An 8,899-nucleotide genomic window follows, 5' to 3' on the forward strand; every position below is an offset into this window, starting at 1 on the left:
TAGTACAGATCTTTTTTGGTAAATAAAATATGGAATTAATAATAATCAATCATCGTATTTGATTTAAATTTAGAACGGACGTAATGAGTTGTAAGCAATATGATTTTATTACAAAACCGAATGACAGTTGGTCAACCATTTTCCATTCGGCACTTTAACACAAAGCGCGCCAAAAACGTTCTGAAATCTTTATTTAATAACATTTAAGATTAACAATCGATTGTCGAGTGTTGCGGTGCCTAATATTATATAATCGATATAAAACTTCTGGCAACATTTTCAGAAAGTATTTTAATTTTATTTTTAATAATATACTTACAACATTATAAAGTAGTTTTATTGCCACATTATATTAGATGTCAATTCACTTGATACAGATTAAATAACTGTTAACTAATTCAACTGTCAGAATTGTTTTTTTTTAGATATTTTCCTGTTTTCGTCTAGTCATGGTACGTTATAATGATTATAATAGATAAATATTTAATAATATAACAGTATTTAATAGCTATGTGGATCTAGATCAAACAAGGAGGCTCTATCGGAATAAGACTATTCCTACTATTACGAGGACTGAAAAAATCGTGCCCAAAAGTGTATTTTATCGGACTGCAATTATTCTGAAGGGGATAAAATTGATTTTGATGAAAAAATAAAGAATTTTCATTTTATTTACAAATTCACCTTATTTTTTGATCACATTTATAATATATTATGTTATAAAGGTATATGTAAGCATATAGTGCGACACGCGCCTCTAAATATATAAATTGATTGTTGTTTTAATTCTTTATTGTACTAATTGTCTGGTGGCAGATTTATGTTTTTAATTCTGGTTATTTAAAAAATAAAATATCAACGCGGAAAGAAATTGGTGTCCTTGAAATCACTGATCGTGTGGGTTTTTGGAATATGATGTTTTAATAGAAGTTATAAATTATGAAATTTCAAAAATCTGAAGTTTCCTCCTTTTAAGATTTAAACTATACCAGAGCTTATAGAAAGTGATTGTGTTTCAGCCAAAAATTTTGGTCTAGCGATATTGGAGCATTTCCGAACTGTATATCTCATTACTACCGAGTTTTGCTTATCGACGTCTCCAATCAAACCTCAAAAACCATTGTATAACCCTAAGGTCACTGCTTGTAGTGCGTTATCCACTTATGGGGTATTAGGACCATTTTTTTTTCGAAAATGTTCGAAGTCAGCGACGAACGTCAATAATGAGAATTATCGACACATGATTACTGATTTCTTTTTACCTAAAGTGGGAGCTCATTTATCGTACCCATCACACAAATAATGTCAAGAGAATGGTGCGATTGCACCATCGGCCAGAGCTTCGACAATTTTCCTTGGTGAAGCCTTCATAATCTCCCGTGGCAGCCCAGGTCACTCGACTTAACTATAACGGATTTTTTTATAAAGCAACCACAAAGCTAGTTTACAATAATAATCACCGAAGTCTTGTCAATTTAAAAGAAAACATTCGTCGACTCAATTGAATCAAGTTTACCGCAGAGTGGGGCGTAGAACGTAGGATTCTGTTTTAAAAAGCATGTGCAATTAGACGGAAGATATTTGTATATTTTACTCATTAAAAATTTTAATCCGCATTTATTTTATATCGTTCAATGCTTTTATTAAAACTATGCGTCAAATATCACATTTTTTATTTAAGTTCAAAAACATAAATCAACCACCAGACACCTTGAAAACACAATTATAATTATCCCGACAGATTTTGTACTGCCAGAAATAGCTGTCGCTTTTTTTCGGAATTGAAAAAAAAAGTAAATTGACGATTACAAAAGGCGCCAATTCTGTGCTAATGTCAAGTTTATATAATATCAGTGAAGTTTTTTTTTTTAATTTTTTTAAGAGCGTGTCAAGGTGTTTACGTGATGGGGACATGCCGTTTGTGACGAGAAAGTATTTAGCTAAATTAAATGAACTTTGCAATGAAACTATTACAGTTTGATGTAAATAATTAAATTCATAATGAAATGTTATTATTATTATTTATTATGTCTGTAGTTGAATTAATTGTGTAAAAATTGCGAAAATTACAGTTTTACACTATAGTATTTATTTTGATTATTAAACATTTTACATCAAAAAAATAATTATCGAAAGATATTTTAATTCCTCAACTTGATCTCAGGCCATATTTTTACCAACTTCTTTAAAAATTTCTATACTCTATTTAAACGTGACGGAAAAAAAATATGTCAAAACATATTACTTATTTGACATATATAATTTCGGTACTGAAAAAAAACACGTAGCATAATAATAATCACATTTTTGCTTACTATCATTTACGTATTCATATCTAATATTCAGAACAATTAATATTAGAGTGTATTCTCCATATATTTGTACAAGCAGCTGCTCTTGGTTCATGTTGTCCTAGTTTGAAACCCAATGCTCTTTCATTTTTCAGTTCACAAAATGCTCTAAACAACATCATCCTCATTTCAGCCGCGGGACATACGGCTGTTTCATAAATTTTCAATAAGACCATTTTTAAATTGATTACGCAAAATATAATTTATTAAAACCTGAAAGAAATTTCAAAGATCAAATTTCAAATTAAGTGTCGAAATATTAAAAAAACGAAGAAAAAAGTTCGCAGTCGGTAGGATTCGAACCTACGCTCCCAGAGGGAATCTGATTTCTAGTCAGACGCCTTAACCGCTCGGCCACGACTGCTACATCCATGGGTTACAAATTAAGGTATATATGTCTTCTATTTATCATATGTATATCATTTAAAATTACATAATTATGTCAGAAATTACAAAACCTCAAAGTTGTTAAGTGTGTTTATATTCTTATTACATTTTAAACTTATTTATATATCGATCGACTCGAAAATGCACCAAAGAGTATTTACGGTAAACAATTTTAAAACTTCAAAATGGCCGTCATGTGTTTAATTTTCATATTCGTATTTTAAAATTTTCGTATTCTGATTATTGTTCTGAACACTAATAAAATAATATTTCTACATTTTTATGTCATAATTTTTCTAAAAATCGTTAAATCTTTTTAAATCTCATATAATATTAAATTGCTATTAATAACTTAATTTTTATTATTTATTATTATAGCAGTCTTATGTAATTTTTTTTTAAGATTTGACCTGTGTCTCGCCTGATGTTAAGCAATGCTACATGCTTGCTAGAAAAAACCTATTCACTCTTTACTTAAAGACTCCCAAGTTATAGTTAGCTGGAAACAACTACATTATAGAACAACAAAGTAAGTTATAGAACAACTTACCGGAGGTTGTTCTATAACTTGGCTGTTGACAGTATTTCCTTTCGTTTTTTCACGCCTGAGACGACATATCCAATTTTACTACTACTGTAATGCTATTAACAAAATTACAGAGACATTTTTGTAATTCTTTTGGAATATTCTTGTTTTAGTTTTGAAGAAAAATCTGAATTATTACAGGGTAATGATCAAATTACCATTCGAAAAAATACGGGGCCATTCAAAATTGCTGCCTACTAAAACCTTGGTCTACTAAATCCTTGGTGATTCTTTATAGTTTTAGACCAAGAAGTCTTCTTTTGAATCTCTCACGTTAGTCGCCAAAACAACATTTTATTCATTTTTGTAACTTTTTAGTGCTTTCACACTTTTTGACAGATCCTATCGCAGCCATATTATTTATAAACAGAGACGTAAGGTACTTAATAGAATTTTGAGAAATTTGAAACTTTAAGGATAAGGTAAAGGCTGTACCTAACACTATATACTTCTTTAATAATAAAGATTATTAGTAAATTAAAACACCCGTCAAACATTCGACATCATTCGAAATTAAAAACAATCTATTTTTTTTTTTTGTTTACCAAATCTATTACTTATTTTTCACGCAACAATCCTAATTATCAATTAGTTACTATGTAAATAATCTTTGTCAATTAGTAAGATAAAAAAGAAATAAAGAGATCGATATTGTATCGAGATTGATAACAGATAATTAATTTTAAAAATATTAAATCCAGCCAGCTAGTAAATAATAAATAGTTCCCAAAGATTGTAAGTATGCAAATGAAGGTCACTTTCGATTTAAGAAAGATAAGCGTTACAAAAAAACACGTGATCGTGGAATTGAAAAAAAAAAAAAGTTTTCAGGAAGCGTTTTCGCGCCAACCGGTTTCACCATCTCTCGGCCGGTGACGGTAATGTCATAACATCGCCTCCTATTCACTTAGACCGTAACAGATTGTGAAAAGCTGAAAAATCAACTGCATAGAAGCATTATCGGAAAGAAAGGCAACATCTTTGTGATCGAACAAAGTGGACCAAAAAATCGTGCATTTGAATTCGTGCCATAAAAATGTCACTTTGCAATTATTTACCGTTACACGACTGGCAGTACCACGACGAAGAACAAATGAAAAAAAAAAAGAAAGATAATCATTTTATTCGCATTAAAGTTACAAGCCGTATTAACACTAGAACTCAGAGATATATTTGTTAAACTAATATACAATTTTAATTTAATATTCTAGCTATATTTCAAGATATAAATAAAAAAAAACGTAATTTTACTTCCATAACCATCATTTTTACGCGCCAAAACTTAAATACAAAACACCGTGACAGATAGTCAAGTTTCATAAATCTGTGACTTTTAAAAAAAAAAAGTTACACGCGAATATATTTCTTATTCTATTGTTTAAATTATTGAGTCGATTTTGGGGACAATGTGAGTGATTTTGTACTCTGGTGAATAGCAATTCCCCTGGAGCCTAATCCAGAACTAACGCTTTGACCATCGGATGTCCCTCGCGTTGTTTTTTCTTGGAAGGGACGCTAGATGTCTAAATAATGTCATGAAAAGTCTTATTCAGCAAAGTGAAGTCTACAAAATATATATTATTTCTTGCTTAGATTGCGCATTATTGAACAATAAGCCGTTTACTGATTTTATAACTAGACACATGATAAATATAAGAAATAAAAATAATCCCGTAAAGCCTAAATCTCTATTTAAAAGGTTAACAAATCCTTCATGAATTATTTGTATATAATAAATTTTCACAACATATATTACACCTTCCATAGCAATATTTTTAGTAGTTAGCATTGAAGAGTTTTTAGTTGATCTAAATTGATTTTTTATTCGTTTACTTGATTAATATTATAATTTATATATTAAACATTGTTCAATTTTATTTATAAAAATCGATTGTTGAGTTTCTAACCGGCTCTTCTCATATCAGCATTTCAAATCGGTGGTAGCTTACTACTTAAAAGGTTAAAAAAAAGTTGAAAGATATCGAATTTGAATAAATAATACTACCTAACAAAACACTACGCTACTCGCAACCTGTCTCGTAGATTGAATTAAGTTTTAATAACAAATTGAACTGTTGTGCAACGTTGGACAGTACTAAAAGATGCGATAATATTAGAGACCTATAATTATCTATCTCTCAGTTCATTTCTTTTTCTTGTTGCTTGAGACAAGTGCGATCGAACCAATACTGATCGAAGTCAATTAGATCTTTTTATTTATTATTGTATTATATTTATAATATGTTTTAAACCTTTTTTATTATAAGTATATATATTATATACGTATGTATGTATGTTTAAGTATGTATGTCTATGTATGTTTATGTATATTTATGTTCATTTGTTTGTGAATATGTATTTTTTTGTACACGTGAACTACCCTTTATCTTTTCCTTACTATGTTTTGTTATTGTTACTTTTATCTTTTCCTTACTATGTTTGTCTGTAAGAGATTGCCTTGTGTGATAAGACTGCCCATTGTACTTTTCTGTATATTATTTATCTTATCGTGTACAATAAAGAATATTAAATAAAAATAAATAAAAAATAATATAATTACTGGATGCTTTTCGTAAAATTTTCGATGTTAGTGGGACAAGTTTATCAATTCTTTTATGATGGTAATTTGTACTTTCCAATAGCTTAGATTGTAATGTAAATGTATCTAAAAAGAATTTTAATGTTATTAATATTGTATAAATATGGCTTCATAAAGAAATTGAAGCTTCAAGCGAATGCTTTTTGGACTGGAGACACCGGTATAGCTAATGTACGCTTTACTTTTATAATTTGTTTGTACAGGATGATCGTTTACAGGAATTTTTTTTTTAAATTATTGTATAGCTCGTACGGAACGTAATTTAAAAATTGTTAAGGCGTCTTTAATAACAAATGAAATAATAATTATAATAATTAGTTGACTTCAACTTAGTATTAAATAGTTTAAGATACTTAAACATTGTAAAATGCAAAACCGTGAGCAAAAAATAATTTCGGAAATATTGAACGTAATTGCAAAAGCACGGATGCAAATGTCTGTGGAATCCTAAAAAAAGTATAGTTTGATTGATCTCAAACGTTTGGTACACCCTATAAAAAAACTAATATGTTTATACGTAAAGATAATATATCAAAAAGAGCGTTTTAAAAATTTTGATTACTATATACTAAAATTAATTATTGTTTACTATCAGTACCCCCAGACTTTATTCTGCCTGAAATTATTGACATTGCAATAGAAAAAGTAAATAAATGTAACATAATTCAGAGTGATCACTTTATACGTGCTTATAAGATATAGATATGGTATAGTAATAAAGAATCTTCCTGTATATAATACAGCGAGATGTGTTATATACAGGGAGATTCTTTATTTCTACCTTTAAATTATTTGAATACGATAAAAACTCTTTAAGATATTTTAACACCGTGAAATAAATATATTAAGACGCAATAATAACAGTTGGCGCAAAAGTAATATTATAATGTGAACGTGCCTTATTTTTTACAAATGGCGCCAAATTTCACTGTACTTTGACATATAGATATACGTCATCGCTTATTGACAACTAATTTGAATACGATAAAAACTCTTTAAAATATTTTAACACCGTGCAATAAATATATTAAGATGCAATAATAACAGTTGGCGCAAAAGTAATGTTATTACGTGAACTTGCCTTATCTTTTACAAATGGCGCCAAATTTCACTGTATTTTGACATTTATGACATAGATATACGTCATCGCTTGTTGACAACTAATTCTCAATATATCTGTCAAATATTTAAAAAAAAATTAGTACCTGTTATTTAGAAAGTAAATTACATATTTTGAATTGAATAAATAATACTTTCAAGTTGCGATAAAATGGTGAGAAATCTACCACGCAGCATGCGGTCACAGTCTGTTCAAACATTTATTGTAAAATCTTTTAACATTATTTAACGCTTTGATATCCATTTTATTGAATTTACGTTTGTGGAATTTAGTTATTGAATATAGTTATTGCTATTTTTTAGAAAGCTTAATATATAATAGTAGTTCAGGGTGACGTGAACCTTGATGATTTCAGAATGTTGTAATGGCGAATATTTTTGGTCAGAAAAGTCGTCATATGTGGTCTGCATGTCCAAACATGGATAAAACTAAAAACTAAAATTAAAGATATTTTAAAATTATTATTACGATCTACATTTTACAGATATTAGCGTCCGTACTCTTGTTTTTACAATTACGTTTAATATTTTCGAAAAATTTCTTATCCTCGTGTTTTTTGCATGTTACAGTGTTCAAGTCTCTTTAACTTGTTTACTAATTTAAATCGTAAGCTATTTAAAACTAAATTGAAATTTACTATTTTTTTTAAACTATTGGTGTCTTGTTAGTTTTTAACGGCGCCATAACAATGTCCAGTTTTTAAATCACGTTTCATGCGACCACTACCTTATTCCTACTCCATATTGGCATCCTCAGATTGTGCGCCAGTATCAGTGCGGCGGTTGCCGTATTCGCCACATCGACAAATCTCTCTCGTCCGTGCAATACACGCAGGAGTTCATGTGACGTGATATTGCTACATGATGGACACTGTTATGAAGCACGAGAGTGTCTGTTGTTCGAAGAACGATGACCACCTCGCTCTTCAGCCTTTGATCCTCGTAGATGATAAGCGTCCTCGAACCTGTCAAAAAATAAAATATAAAACAAGTTTAAATTACATGCCTGTCAAGATCTGAGAATGTCATAAAAACATAGACGAGAGTTTTGTTTCTAATCACAGATATCCATAGCGCAGTATTTACAATAATTATTTCTCAAGTTTTAACATAAAAGAAGTATTTAAATTTTTTAACTTATTTCATGTTAATTTAAAGGCATTACGGAAGTAAGAAGACATAGTTAAGATCGGGGTAAGTCGATAGCTGCGGACAGCGCGAAACCTGTCATCGTGGCGATCTTTAGGCAAGGTATATATATATGCCTTGCAGTGGGCGCCCATTGACTGAAAAGAAGACCAGAAGTAAAAGCGTACATAATTACATAAACGAGATACAATTTCTTTCTATTTTTTTACGTTGCTTACACAATTGATCAAGTAGCAATTGACTCCGCGGGTTCAAAGCAGTAGGTCGCAGAGGCCGATTAGCCTAAAACCTCTTTACAGGCAGCAAAACCTCCCGGTTCAGATCGCTACAACCTATAGGTTCATGGAATTGAAAGGCCTCTTAGATTACTTAGACGGATGCTTCACAATGTTCCACTCTAGATGACTTCGGCTTGGACAACAGATCTTTAGATTACGTTACCTCATCAAGGCTGGACATCAGCTTGGTAGATTGCTATCGCCTGACTAATATTAGTGGTATTCCACCCACTTCGGAAATCATTGGCGCTAGGAGAAGTAAAAGAAGAAACTCCAGCACGCTTAAATCTAGAACGAACGGAAGTTGAACAGCTGTATAAAGTTTTTGAGTATTGCCATATAAAAGCAGCAGTCGTGGCCGAGCGGTTAAGGCGTCTGACTAGAAATCAGATTCCCTCTGGGAGCGTAGGTTCGAATCCTGCCGACTGCG

At 30.5% G+C, this 8,899-nt stretch overlaps 2 non-coding genes across 2 annotated transcripts; one reads left to right on the forward strand and one right to left on the reverse strand.

The window, feature by feature from the left end:
• Nucleotides 1–2,633: 2,633 nt before the first annotated feature.
• On the reverse strand, nucleotides 2,634–2,715 carry TRNAS-AGA (transfer RNA serine (anticodon AGA)). Its single transcript has one exon. It is a non-coding gene; the product is annotated as a tRNA-Ser (tRNA).
• A 6,102-nt stretch (nucleotides 2,716–8,817) lies between these two features.
• On the forward strand, nucleotides 8,818–8,899 carry TRNAS-AGA (transfer RNA serine (anticodon AGA)). Its single transcript has one exon. It is a non-coding gene; the product is annotated as a tRNA-Ser (tRNA).

The sequence above is a fragment of the Battus philenor genome, unplaced genomic scaffold (assembly GCF_028537555.1).
Source record: "Battus philenor isolate CCGP_79_NKW_IND1 unplaced genomic scaffold, ilBatPhil1.0.hap1 SCAF_18, whole genome shotgun sequence".
NCBI lineage: Eukaryota > Metazoa > Arthropoda > Insecta > Lepidoptera > Papilionidae > Battus > Battus philenor.